The 14,369-nt window shown below is 30.2% G+C and overlaps 3 long non-coding RNA genes across 5 annotated transcripts; 2 read left to right on the top strand and 1 right to left on the bottom strand.

The window, feature by feature from the left end:
* Nucleotides 1-1,129: 1,129 nt before the first annotated feature.
* On the top strand, nt 1,130-2,439 carry LOC130496470 (uncharacterized). Its single transcript, XR_008935614.1, has 2 exons — nt 1,130-1,337; nt 2,220-2,439. It is a non-coding gene; the product is annotated as an uncharacterized LOC130496470 (long non-coding RNA).
* A 1,431-nt stretch (nt 2,440-3,870) lies between these two features.
* LOC108859533 (uncharacterized) lies at nt 3,871-5,922 on the top strand. Of its 3 annotated transcripts, none has more exons than XR_008934534.1 (6): nt 3,871-4,337; nt 4,493-4,571; nt 4,681-4,829; nt 4,982-5,032; nt 5,152-5,226; nt 5,390-5,922. It is a non-coding gene; the product is annotated as an uncharacterized LOC108859533 (long non-coding RNA). The 3 variants fall into 3 exon arrangements; XR_008934533.1 differs by having other exon boundaries at nt 3,872-4,309; XR_008934532.1 differs by having other exon boundaries at nt 3,873-4,571.
* A 289-nt stretch (nt 5,923-6,211) lies between these two features.
* On the bottom strand, nt 6,212-7,066 carry LOC108856433 (uncharacterized). The gene is made up of 2 exons (XR_001950202.2): nt 6,869-7,066; nt 6,212-6,478 (listed from the first exon to the last, which is right to left on the bottom strand). It is a non-coding gene; the product is annotated as an uncharacterized LOC108856433 (long non-coding RNA).
* Nucleotides 7,067-14,369: the final 7,303 nt, after the last annotated feature.

Below are 14,369 nucleotides of genomic sequence, written 5' to 3'. Positions count from 1 at the left end.
TTTTCGCGGAAAAACAAGACTTTTCGGTTTTGGCAGGAGAACGCGTTTTTGCAGGAAAACAAGATTTTTGGTTTTGACGGGAAAACACGTTTTTCGGTTTTGACGGGAAAACGAGTTTTTTTCGTTTTTGGCGGGAAAACGTGTTTTTGCTGTTTTGGCGGGAAAACAAGATTTTTGGTTTTGGCGAGAAAGATTTTTCGGTTTTGGCGGGAAAACGAGATTTTGTGGTTTTGACGGAAAACCGTGTTTTTGGTGTTTTGGCGAGAAAACAAGATTTTTCGGTTTTGGCGAGAAAACGAGATTTTTCGGTTTTGGCTGGAAAACGAGTTTTACGGTTTTGACAGAAAATGAGATTTTTCGGTTTTGGCGGGAAAATGCATTTTTACGGTTTTGGCGGGAAAACGCGTTTTTACGGTTTTGGCGGGAAAACGCGTTTTTGCGATTTTGGCGGGAAAATGAGATTTTTTCGGTTTTGGCGGGAAAACGCGTTTTTGTTGTTTTGGCGGGAAACAAGATTTGCGGTTTTCGCTGGAAAATGAAATTTTTTTATTTTGGCGGGAAACACGTTTTGTGGTTTTGGCGGGACACACATTTTGTGATTTTGGCGGCAATAGGATTTTTTTTTTTGTTTTGACGGGAAAACGCGTTTTTGCGATTTTCGCTGGAAATAGGATTTTTTTTTATTTTGGCGGGAAACGCGATTTTGTGGTTTTGGCGAGAAAAGACGGTTTTGCGGGAAAATGAATTTTTTCCATTTTGGCGGGAAAATGCGTTTTTGCCATTTTGGCTGGAAACACGTTTTTGCGAAAAAACGAGATTTTTCAGTTTTGGCGGAAAAATGAAATTTTTCGTTTTTGGCGAAAAAATTGTTTTTGTTCTTTAGTCAATTTTTACGTGGGACAAAATAATATTATGTTTAGGTTTATAATTTGTGAATTACATTAAGGTCATAATAGACATTATACAATTTTGAATGAACCATCTCCATTCAAATGATCCAAATTAGTTCATTTGAATGGACTTTAAAATTAAGCTTAGATTTCCAAAAGTCATTTGAATGATCCATGTGAATGAGTTACACTTTTAGTATCTAAATAAACAAAACTCTCATCTTCATCCAAATGGTTCATCGAGATAGAGAAACAAACATGCCCAAGGACACGAAGGACTTGATCCTTAGTGCACGTGTCGGAGTAGGATAGGCTATGTGATCTTTTGTGTTTGGTTTTGCGGGAAAAAAAATCATTCGCGACCTTTGCCGAGAAAAAAAATCAGAGCTCGAAACGAAAAGGCGATTTACGATCCATCGAAGATCGTTTTCTTCCGTGATCTTAAAGGTAAATCGTATTCTTCTGTGGTAGATTTAAGGATTAGATTAGGTTCCTTGTTGTTCTCGTCTCCCTCTATGCTTTGTTTTGGCGTTTGAATCGATTTGGGGATTTCTTCGATTTAGGGTTACAAAAAGTTTCGGATTTTCAATTGATTTGGGGTTTTTTTGGTTTGTAGTTAGGGTTTCAATACGTTTTCGGTTTGACTAGATTTGGGGATTTCTTTGATTTAGGGTTTCTAAAAGTTTCGGGTTTTCAATTGGTTTGGGGATCTTTTGGTTTGTAGTTAGGGTTTCAATTGGTTTTCGGTTTCAATCGATTTTGGGATCTTCTTGTTTGTTCTTACGGTTTCGAAACACCTTTTTGTTTTCAATCGATTTCAACGTCGATTTATTTTCTTAATACTCGGGTTTATATGTCTTTACTATTGGTGTTGCTTATCTTGTTTGGTGTATCGTTTTCAAACTCATTACTCGGGTTTATATGTGTTTGCTGTTGGTGTTGCTTTTCTTGTTTGGTGTTTCGCTTATCTTGTTTGGTGTTTCGCTTTCAACATATGTATGGTTTGGTGTTACTTATCTTGTTTTCTATTTAGCTTTCGAACTCATTACTCGATCCCTCTGTAGGTGCTTTATGTGTAGCTACTAAACTGTATATAAATTATATATTGGAGTTGCTTTATGTCAATTATATAGGTGTAGCTAGGCTGAGTGTTAGATCTGTTAGCTTAAGGTGTAGCTAATTAACTGTTTAGTTGCTTATCATGTTATCTGTTTAGGTGTAGCTAGGCTGAGTGTTAGCTCTGTGTTCTTTAGTCGCTTTTGTTGCTCTGAGTTCTCAAACTTTAGTCTTTCTTCTTGAGAGTGACATAGTATCTGTTTTTCTTTGCAGGTAGCCGAACGATGGGACAAGACTATAGCTACACTCAGCCTTCATCATCAGAGGAGTTTGACATGACCTCTTTACTTTAAGAAGAAGCTGATCTCTACGCGGATGAAGCTGATCTTATTGATTAAAAAAACAAAAACTTACACATAATTTGATCTTGTAAATACAAAAAAATAAAACTTATACATAATTTTATAGTATTAAAAAAAGAAATTATAGGTAAGTTGATCTTATTGATTAAAAAAAAACTTACACAAAATTTATCTTCTAGATACAAAAAATAAAACTTATACATAATTTTATAGTATTAAAAATAACTTATAGATAATTTGATCTTGGTGTTAAAAAAAAAGAGATAATTTGATCTTATTGATTAAAAAAAAAACTTATACAAAATTTGATCTTCTAAATACAAAAAAAAAACTTATACATAATTTTATAGTATTAAAAAATAACTTATAGAAAATTTGATCTTATTGATTAAAAAAAAAACTTATACATAATTTGATCTTGTAGATACAAATGTCATCATCTTCATCCGCTTATTTCGAAGAAAGATTCGACGAAGTTTTCGACGAAATCTTCGAAGATACATTCAACAACATAGTTAAAGGCCCAAACGAGTAAGCAAAAGAAACGTGCTTATATAGAACGAAATCGTGAAGCAGGAGACAACCGTTTATGGAATGACTACTTCAATAAAGATCCGACATTTGAGGCACATTTATTCAGACGCCGTTTTCGTATGAACAAGGAATTATTTTTGTGTATTGTCCATGCCTTCTCAGAGAACGTTCCATTATTTCAACAAAGAAGAGATACTACCGGGAGGTTTGGTCTTTCTCCACTACAAAAATGTACGGCAGCAATTTGTATGCTTGCTTATGGTTCTGCAGCTGACGCAGTTGACGAATATCTCCGACTTGGTAAGAGCACGGTACTTTCGTGTTTACATAATTTCACTAACGGAATAATACAGTTATTTGGAGATGAATATCTACGAAGACCCACACTAGAGGATTTTCAACGGCTACTCGATATTGGAGAGAGACGTGGGTTTCCTGAAATGGTAGGGAGCATTGACTGTATGCACTGGAGTGGAAAAATTGCACAACCGGTTGGAAAGGACTGTACGCCCGTGGATCAGGAAAACCGACAATTGTCTTAGAGGCTGTAGCTTCACAAGATCTTTGGATATGGCAGGCTTTTTTTGGTTCTCCAGGTAATGATATTAATGTCCTTGATCGGTCTCCTGTTTTTCATGACATTTTAGAAGGTCGAGCTCCCAGGTTAGAGTACGTGGTCAACGGACACATGTATAACTTGGCGTACTACCTCACAGACGGTGTATATCCTAAATGGTCAACATTTATCCAATCTAACTCACTCCCTCAAGGTCCTAAAGATGTGGAGCGGGCTTTCGGAATATTACAAGCTCGATTTGCGATTGTGAAAAACCCGGCTCTTACATGAGACAAAGAAAAGATAGGAAAGATTATGCGAGCATCTTTATATATAAAAGAAGCTTTTCATCCCTCCTGGAGTATCCACGTCGACGTCCACGTCGGAAATTCAGTTTTTTAGAGCGCGACACGTCAGAAACGCTCCGTTTCATTAAAGTGCACTTTCTATTGTTTCGGGCTTCATCTTGCGCTTCATCTGCGGCCCATCGACAAGAAGCCTAAACGGAAACCCTAATCAGTCGAAACGCTCTCCTTCATGTTCTTCGTTCATCTTCGATCGGCGCATGGACGATCCAGTTTCTGTAACGGTGTAATGTGATTTAATCGTCTTAAATCGTCTTCATTCGTCGTCCCACTACGATCGTCTGCTAGATAGTTTATAAATATGCTGCAATCTCACCGATGCATATCGCGATATCTACACTTTTATAATCTCACATCTCACTCATACTCAAATCTTACCCCTCACCTCTCTCAATGGCTATGACAAAGGTTTTCTTTTCCGATGTCTGGGCGGTGCTCATTCGTTGTGGAGGGGAGACTGCTTCGATTTTGGGAGGTTAAGAACGTTAAGAGTGGTGGGGATCTAATGTGGATGGATCTGCTTATGGTTGATGACTTGATGTCAACGTTAGTTATTCATTATGGTTTCTTCTATGTATGAGTCGTTATGTGTTAGTTTTTTCATCGTATTGTTATTATTCTTTGTGAGCTCTAGGCTGTTTATAATAGCCTGTCTAACTCTTCCTTATATCTCATCTGATTGAATCTTCATAATTCTGTGATCCACGGCTTTATCCCCGCTGGTCGTAGATATCATGAATGTTCAGTTCATCAATGTGTGGGCTTATTGCGTTTTTGAGATAACTGGGTTGCAGCACATACTCTCGAGGTATCTTCTCTCTCAATTCTCCCTCTTCAACTGTGTGAATAACAAAGTAATTACATAAAATTCATCTCTGTGTTTTTTCCTCCTTTGTGTGTTGTATATAAATCCATAGGTTTAAGGAAAAAGGGAGCGTTTAATCACATCCCTCAAATCCCAGAAGGAAGAACTGGAGGCATGACTCATCAAGGAGAAGATATAAACTCTAAAGGAAGAGTTAACAGAATAACAGAGACTGATACGAGAAACATTGAGTTATACAAGGTTAATAAATAATACTACTGTCTTTCAATTGGTTCTAATTCAGTCTACCATTTTACCATGTAAGCGACTAGAAAGCAAGAGACATGAGTTTGAGAGAATTTCTTAACAAATTGTTTTGTCATAGCAACCATTTTTTGTAATAAGAACTTTAGTGTGTGCCGAGTCAACTTGCAGCGGAACAGTCGAGGTGTTTCAACTTAGAGGTATGTAGGATATTACTTCCCTTTCCATTTTGAAAGCATAGTGTAAGTTCCTGTTTGATATCTGAACATCTCTATGTGCTCGCCGCTGCGTCTGAACAAACCACCGCCAATTTGAATAGCAAAAGGCAAAGCTCTGGTAGCGTCTGGAGATGGCTTGCTGGAACTCTTCCGCCAAACACATGAATCTCACATGAGTTACGTTCTTTCCGGCACTTCTCTTTTTTATTACCACTCATCTTTTATAATGGACTCTAAAATTATTCATTTATGAAACCTCACTGTCGGTCTTTAGTATAGTTTATGAATCCACAGGAGCCAATTTATAAGTAATGTAATGGATATGGTCTTTGTAAACAGGTGAGTGGAAGTGGACAAAGCCACTCAAGAACTGAAGATATCAAAAATGCCTTTGCCAATGGAGTCTCATGGGACTGATCTTCCACGTCTTCTAATGGTCTTTGCTTAAGGTTCTGTCTCAGTCAATGGTATGGCTTGCAGTTGAACTATGGCATTCATGTTTTACTTTTTTTTGTTTTTACATTCATGTTTAGTTTCTAGAGTGAGAGGGAGACAAAATTGTGAAACAGTCAAGAGAGTTGAAAGCTTCACCTGGATTTACCTGCACTTTCATGTGTTATGGTAGATAACGACAAACAAAGTTTACTTTCTTTGCTTCGGTTACAAAAAAACAAGAGCGTGTTAACAAGTCAATAAAGATTGACACTTGGAAGAACTTTTATTTTCATAGAGTAGTTAGAAATCTTCCTACTTTCTTCTCATTCTCACTACGTCAAAGTCTTGGACTTTGTCTCTGCTAACATAGTTTTATCATTTTATGTATAAGTGGATAACAAGTCATTTGCAAAAATAAATATTGTTCCTTTTCAGTTCTTTTTCAGTATTTACTTTTAGAAAAAAAGAGATACACATCATACATAATTCTACTACTTATTACAAATTTTTAAAGAAAATAGTTACTTAAAGCCTAATTATTCTTTGTTTTTGTTAAAAAGCCTAATTATTCTTTTGACAACTAAATGGTTTAGACTTTGAAATAGCGATTAAATGTTCACTAATAAAAGGTTTAAGAATAACCATAATCCACCGAAAGTCAGCAACCAATTTATGTATCTATGTTCAACTATTACGAAGGTTGTCTGAGAGACTGATCTACACCCGTTCACAATACAGATTTTACCATATCAAATTCCATAATATAATACAACCAAAAAATACATCTAATGAAATAACCCCGCCCGAAAGGCGGGCAGATTCTAGTGTATCATATTACACAATATGATAGTCGAAAATGAACGCAATGAATACACTCATAATATAGATGAATTTGAAGAAGGAGACGTCACCAGAAGTTCACGGGTCAAAACCGACTGGCCTACAAATATCGCTAATTTGCTTGGCATTCAGAATGATCTTCGCAATAGGCGTCTACATGAACAATTGAAAAAAGATTTAATTGAAAATATTTAGAACAAATTTGGTGATGAAGATTAATAATTATTGTATCTTTATATTTAATCATGTAATAAATAAATAAAATAATTTCACTTTTTTAAAAAAATATTATTTTTTATTCTTAAGAACTCCAAGTTAGGGAACACCATTGCATACACCTTTTCTGATTAGAATTCCTTAACTATTTAAAAAATTATTTTTAATACGAGTCCACCGTTGCGTATGCCTTAATAGTCGCCTGAAAACTCAGATGAGAATCGCCGTAATCAATAAACCGATTATACATGCTCTATGAAAATTATTATCGAACGGTCACCGGAAAAAAATCAATATCACTATTATCAGAATTCAAACCGGACTCACCTTTGAATCAAGGAAGAGCATATCGATAGACATGAGCTCATCACCGGTGATAGATTGAAGAACATCTTTATCAGGATGAATCCGTAACTGTTGATTCCTCTGAAGTTAGGAAGAACATGAAACATCTTGATCGTAAGCGCTAGAGTCTCCTCGGATATCGGAGCAGCGTAGAAGAAAAAGAGATGAAACAGAGGAATGAAAAATTGAAGTTTCGATTATATTGGTTTACACTCTAAATATGGGCCTTATGAAGTAAACTTATGCCCACGAACATAATCCTAGGCCCAAATGGAATTGACACAGAATAAATAAAACGCACTAACGAAGCATGTAGTCTTAGTGGACACGTGTCGTTCTGACAATGAACGAATTTGTGACCTATCTGCTGAAGTGTCTTTCTTAAAAGGAGAGTAAACTCAACTTTATAACAATAAGATATCTTATATATATAAAATAATCAAACAAGAACAAGATGAATGTCTAAGTTTTGATTAATTAATATATACACTATGAAAATTTTATTTTCTTATTTTACATAAAATATTTATAAATATCTGAATGAAAAAACTGAATTTTTGGTAAACTAATAATATATCATATTTACACCATTTCTACATACACAATTTTATCGTAGAATAACTTAAAATAAATAGTTTGGTGTTTATGCATCTTATGAGAAACAATATACTATTGATATGAACAAGCTTATTATTGACAAAGGTTTGTCTTATCGAATTTAAAAATTAGGTTCTAACAGTTCTTACTACTATTTTTATTAAGTTACTTTCACGTAAAATAGGTCATTTTGATAACCTATAGTAGTCGCCTCGATGTTAGTTTTTATTAGATACATAATTTGTATAATATTAAATGATATTTTTTTTAATAATAGTTAATACATTATTTTGATTATTATATATATTTATCAAGAAAATAAATGATTGTCATATAATAAAGAACATATTTTCTCTGTAAAAAATTCTCTTTCAGTAAACTAGAAATGTTATGCAAATTATTACCTACAATAATATTTCACTTCAATCAAAATTCAAGACTTGCATAATATATACAGATTAATCCTTTAAGAATTGAAGACTATATTTTTCCATCTATAATAAATTATTAAATAAAAAAATTAGTAGCTAATTCATTGCTAATTGATTTTGGCCACATATTTAATCTTTCAACGTTGCAATATATATGTGGTTATCAATAATTGGTATTTTTAGGGGGTGATATATCCTACGAAAAAATATAATGAGAATTTGTAACAACTTGGTAACGTAAATATTTTAAGATTTAAAGATAATAAGGGTAACCAAAAAACTAATTTTAGATTCTATGGATCATGACGCGACAATTTTTCAGGTACTTGTACACATGTTAACATTTAATGGTATTGATGTGAAATTAGTAAATGCTAAAATTGGTAGTTAATATATCGCTAGTTGTATTTATCTACATATTTAATTATTCAATGTTACATATATATGGTCCTCGCTAATAGGTATTTTTAGGTGATGACATATTCTATCAAAAACTAAAATAAATGTTTTGAATAAAAAACATAAATATTTTAGGATAGAAAGAAAATAAAATCAACCAATCAATTTAAAACAGTATTTCTAGATAATTATAAAAATACTCTTCAAAGAATTATATATATATGTACATTGTTCAAATCTAAGGTTTCCTACAATAAACACGCAAAACATTTATTTGCAGTTAAGAGTTATAATGTCAGCATCTAAATTTGCTTTATTTTGTAATGTTCTGGTTTCTTGCTAATCTTCATGAATGTTTGTCATATATAGCTTACATTTCATCTAATCTTCTAGCATTATTACCATTAAAATAATATTAATATATTCCATTATTTTTTTTTTATTTTATTCTTTAAATTTTATGCAGGTACCAGCCTGGAAAAGAAAACCAAAGGAACCTGCTCTAAAACACCAAAGTACGGTTGTTGTTGCAGCGCCACTACTACACACTGCCGAAGCACCAAAGCGGAATGTGCAAACATTGTCTCTGGTAGCATTTGGGGCCGTTGAATTTTTCCGAAGAGAAATTCCATAATTATATGTTCCAAATATTTTCATACTTCATAAATTTAAATTTCAATAATAAATAGTAATTCTTATTCCACATGAGGAGCATCTAGTATTGTGTACTAAATATTTTGGATTTTTTTTTGAAAGTTCAATATATAGTTATTTTCTGACTTTCTTCAATTGTATTTAAGAATTTTATAAATGTTATATAAAATGAGAATAAACCCATTTAAGACTATTTAACTGTATTTAAATGTTGTTAACACTTGGTTTATTGTATAAAATAAAAAATATATAACTTCAAACTATAGTATAATGGGAAATTGTCCTAAATAGATATTTTCTATGTTTTTGTCACAAAATAGCACACAAGGAAGGAAATGACCAAAATATTTCATTTAAGAGGTCAATAAACTTTTATACTCTAGATATATATAAAAAATAAACATAAAAAATAAAAAGATAAAAAATAATATTTTTATAGTTTCATATTATATGTTTTCAAATTCAAAATTTTTTATTTTTTGGAAATTGTTTTTCTAATTTGTTTTATTTTTTTCAAATTTTATTTCTATAATTCGAAATCTTTTCTGAAGCTATTTTCATATTTTTATTTTTAAATTTTTTTTTTATTTTTTTTTTATAAAATTTTTAAAACTTAATCTCAAAATCCCCCTTAACTCTAAATCTTAAGGTTTGGATTAGTTAACCCTATGTGTATAAATGTAAACTAATCCCTTTAATAAAACATTTTGGTCATTTTTTTCTTGTGTACTATATTTGTGACAAAAAAATGTTTAGTGCTATCCTAGACGTTTTTTTCTAAATTAATACTACATAAAAATTTAAGATCACATAAATAATAATTTTTACCCTGCCCGGATTGGACCAGTTTAAAATAATTTATATGTTTATATACTATATTAAAATCCACAAAAGTGTGGGTCTTCTCAAATATGGTCCCTATAAATTTTATATAAAACTTAAATGATAGATTTTGTATAAATATAATCAAAACATTTTTTTCACAATGAACTAAATCGCTAATTATTGTTAACCATTCAAAACAATTTGATATTGTTTTCTCATTTACATCTAAAACACATTTGCATTATATAATCCATATCTTATATACATAAAATAATCAAACAAGAACAAGATGAAAGACTAAGTTTTGAATAATTAATATATAAACCATGACAAAAAAATACTTTTCTTATTTTACAAAAAATATTTATAAATATGTGAATGACAAAGCTGGATTATTGGTAAACTAATAATATATCATATTTACACCATTTCTACATACAAAATTTTATCGTATAATAACTTAAAAGACTAAATTTGGTGTTTATGCATCTTATGGGAAACAATATATTATTTATATGAAAAAGTTTATTATTGAGCAAGGTTTGTCTTATCGAATTTAAAAATGAAGTGCTAACAATTCTTACTACTTTTTTATTAAGTTGTTTTCACGTGAAAAGGTCATTTTGATAACCTATAATAGCCGCCTCTACGTTAGTTTTTATTAGATACATAATTTGTATAATATTATATGATATTATACTTTTTAATAATAATCCATACATAATTTTGATTATTATATATATTTCTCAATAAAATCAATGATTGTCATATACACATGTCACCATTTAATGGTATTGAAGTGAACTTAGTAAATGATTGTCATATACACATGTCACCAATACATAATTTGTATAATATTATATGATATTATACTTTTTAGATTCTACGGATCATGACGTGAAAAGTTTTCAGGGATATATACACATGTCACCATTTAATGGTATTGATGTAAACTTAGTAAATGCTAAAATTGGTAGTTAATTTATCGCTAGTTGTATTTTATCCACATATTTAATCATTCAATGTTACATATATATATGGTCGTCGCTAATAGGTATTTTTAGGTGATGAAATATTCGATCAAAAACTAAAATAAATGTTTTGAATAAAATTTAATATAAATATTTTAGGATAGAAAGAAAATAAAATCAACCAATCAATTTAAAAAACTATTTCTGGATAATTCTAAAAATAGTCTTCGGAATTATATATATATATATATATATATATATATATATATATATATATAATATATATATATATATATATATATATATATACATGTTCAAATCTAAGGCATCCTACAAAAAACACACAAAACATTTATTTGCAGTGAAGAGTTACAATGTCGGCATCCAAATTTGCTTTATTTTTTATTGTTCTGGTTTGTCTTGCTAGTCTTCATGAATGTATGTCATATATAGCTTACATTCCATCCAATCCTCAACCATCATTACGATTAAAATAATATTAATATACTTCATTATCTTTTTAATTGTTTTATTCTTTAAACTTTATGTATGTGCCAACCTCGATTAAAAACCCAAATGAATATTCTTTAAAACACCAAAAGAATGTTTGGGGTTGCAGCTCCACTAGACGCTACCAAAACACCAAAACGGAATGTGAGAAGATGTGCATCTGGTAGCATCTGGGGCCGCTGGATTTTTCCAAACAGAATTTTCATATGTATACCAAATATTTGCATACTCCTATTATCCTAAATTCAAATAATAAATAGTAATTAATTCCTACTCTACAGGAGGAGGAGCTAGTATTATGTACTAAATGTTTTGGAATTTCTTCGAAAATTCGATTTATATAATTGTATTTAAGAAGTTTATAAATGCTATAGAAAATGAGAATAAAACCATTTTAGACTGTGTAACTGTATTTAAATTTTGTAACACTTGGTTTATAAAATAAAATAAAAATAATTTTAAAATTTAGTATGAATTAGTATTAGATAAGTTTATTAACACAAAATTAATAATTTTCACAATGCTCGGATTTGTATGATTCAAAATATGACACAATTTTATAAGATAATATACCGTATAAAAACCCCAATGTGGTGTGGGTCTTTTCAAATATGGTCCCATAAAATTTTATAATAAAGATTAATTTATAAATTTTGTATAAACATAAAGAAAACATTAGTTTTTTTTTCCAAATGAACTCAATCGCTAATTATTCTTAACCATTCAAAACATTGTGATATTGTTTATCATTTTCCATTTTGCATTTTATAATCTGTATCTTATATACATAAAATAATCAAACAATAACTAGATAAAAGCCAAAGTTTAGATTAATTAATATATAAACCATGACAGAAATTATTATTTTATTTTGCATAAAATATTTTTTAAATATGTGAATGATAAAATGAGTTTTTTGAAGAAACCATTACTTTATTAAATATATAACATTTCCTTATAACATTTCTAAACCATGACAAAAAAAAATTCTTGTTTTACATAAAATATTTTCTTAATCTGTGAATGACAAAACCGAGTTTTTTTCAACAAACCATTAATTAGTTACTTACAATAATATTTCACTTCAATCAATATATTCAAGACTTGCATAATATATACAGATTAATCCTTTAAGAATCGAAGACTATATTTTTCCATCTACAATAAATTAATAAATAAAAAAATTAGTAGCTAATTCATTGCTAATTGATTTTGGCCACATATTTAATCTTTCAACGTGGAAATATATATGTGGCTATCAGTAATTTGTATGTTTAAGTGGTGATATATCCTACGAAAAAATAAAATGAGAATTTGGAATGACTTTGTAAGGTAAATATTTTAGGATATAAGGATAATAAGGGTAACCAAAATCTAATTTTAGATTCTACGGATCGTGACGCGAAAAGTTTTCAGGGACATATACACATGTCACCATTCAATGGTATAAATGTGAACTTAGTAAATGCTAAAATTGGTAGCTAATCTATCGCTAGTTGTATTTTATCCACATATTTAATCATTCAATGTTACATATATATATGGTCGTCGCTAATAGGTATTTTTAGGTGATGACATATTCTATCAAAAACTAAAATAAATGTTTTGAATAAAATTTAACATAAATATTTTAGGATATAAAGAAAATAAAATCAACCAATCAATTTAAAAAACTATTTCTGGATAATTCTAAAAATATTCTTCGGAATTAAATATATATATATATATATATATATATATACATGTTCAAATCTAAGGCATCCTACAATAAACACACAAAACATTTATTTGCAGTGAAAAGTTACAATGCCGGCATCCAAATTTGCTTTATTTTTTTATTGTTCTGGTTTGTCTTGCTAGTCTTCATGAATGTATGTCATATATAGCTTACATTCCATCCAATCCTCTAGTATCATTACCATTAAAATAATATTAATATACTTCATTATCTTTTTAATTGTTTTATTCTTTAAATTTTATACAGGTGCCAGCCTGGAAAAAAAACCCAAAGGAACCTGCTCTAAAACACCAAAAAATGTTTGGTGTTGCAGCTCTAATACACACTGCCGACAAACCAAAGTGTTATGTGAGAAGATATGCATCTGGTATCACCTGGGGCCGCTGAATTTACAAAACATCTAAGTTTATTTTCATACAATAAAACAAAGCATTTATTTACAGTGAAGAGTTACAATGTCGGCATCCAAATTTACTATATTTTGTATTGTTCTGGTTTGTTTTGCTTGTTTTCATGAATGTAAGTCATATATCCCTTACGGTCCATCCAATCCTTTAGCATCGTTACCATTAATATAATATTATTATACTATATCATCTTTTTAATTGTTTTATTCTTTAAACTTTATGTATGTGCCAACCTCGATTAAAAACCCAAATGAACATTCTTTAAAACACCAAAAGAATGTTTGGTGTTGCAGCTCCACTACACGCTACCGAAACACCAAAGCGGAATGTGAGAAGATGTGCATCTGGTAGCATTTGTGGCCGCTGAATTTTTCCAAACAGAATTTTCATATGTATACCAAATATTTGCATACTCCTATTATCCTAAATTCAAATAATAAATAGTAATTAATTCCTATTCTACAGGAGGAGGAGCTTGTATTATGTACTAAATGTTTTGGAATTTCTTCGAAAATTCGATTTATATAATTGTATTTAAGAAGTTTATAAATGCTATAGAAAATGAGAATAAAACTATTTTAGACTGTGTAACTGTATTTAAATTTTGTAACACTTGGTTTATAAAATAAAATAAAAATAATTTTAAATTTAGTATGAATTAGTATTAGATAAGTTTATTAACACAAAATTAATAATTTTCACAATGCTCGGATTGGTATGATTCAAAATATGACACAATTTTTAAAGATAATATACCGTATAAAAACCCCAATGTGGTGTGGGTCTTTTCAAATATGGTCCCATAAAATTTTATAATAAATATTAATTTATAAATTTTGTATAAACATAAAGAAAACATTAGTTTTTTTTCCAAATGAACTCAATCGCTAATTATTCTTAACCATTCAAAACATTGTGATATTGTTTATCATTTTCCATTTTGCATTTTAT

Source organism: Raphanus sativus, chromosome 1 (assembly GCF_000801105.2).
Source record: "Raphanus sativus cultivar WK10039 chromosome 1, ASM80110v3, whole genome shotgun sequence".
In the NCBI taxonomy this organism is placed as follows: domain Eukaryota; kingdom Viridiplantae; phylum Streptophyta; class Magnoliopsida; order Brassicales; family Brassicaceae; genus Raphanus; species Raphanus sativus.
Note: the sequence above shows the minus strand (reverse complement) of the source record. Positions and strands in the feature narration are given on the sequence as shown.